Source organism: Tiliqua scincoides, chromosome 7, assembly GCF_035046505.1.
Source record: "Tiliqua scincoides isolate rTilSci1 chromosome 7, rTilSci1.hap2, whole genome shotgun sequence".
Classification (NCBI taxonomy): Eukaryota; Metazoa; Chordata; class Lepidosauria; order Squamata; family Scincidae; genus Tiliqua; species Tiliqua scincoides.
In genome coordinates, this window is record NC_089827.1 from 74,137,458 (window position 1) to 74,137,813 (window position 356).

Below are 356 nucleotides of genomic sequence, written 5' to 3' on the forward strand. Positions count from 1 at the left end.
TCTGACAGCAACTGTTACCCTGCACATGCCTGATCTCGTCTGATCTTGGAAGCTAAGCGGGATCAGGCCTGGTCAGTACTTGGATGGGAGACCGCCTGGGAATACCGGGTGCTGTAGGCTTATACCAGAGTCTTTCGTGACTGAAGGTTGCCAACCAACCACTTTTCCCTGGATCCCAAAGCAATGCAATGTTGCTTTCAATATTACAATATTATTCTAACAAGGAAGAATTTTTAATATTTATTAAACGGCAGGTTTACTGCAGGCCCGATTCAGAACCCGGCATGCCAGCTTACTGCCAGCATGTACTGCCAGTAGCGCATGTGTGTCCTACCGTGCCCAGGGCTGGAGTTAGC

General features: G+C 48.9%; 1 pseudogene; it reads left to right on the plus strand.

Moving 5' to 3' along the window:
* LOC136657701 (5S ribosomal RNA) lies at positions 1-120 on the plus strand (annotated as a pseudogene).
* The last annotated feature ends 236 nt before the right edge of the window (positions 121-356 follow it).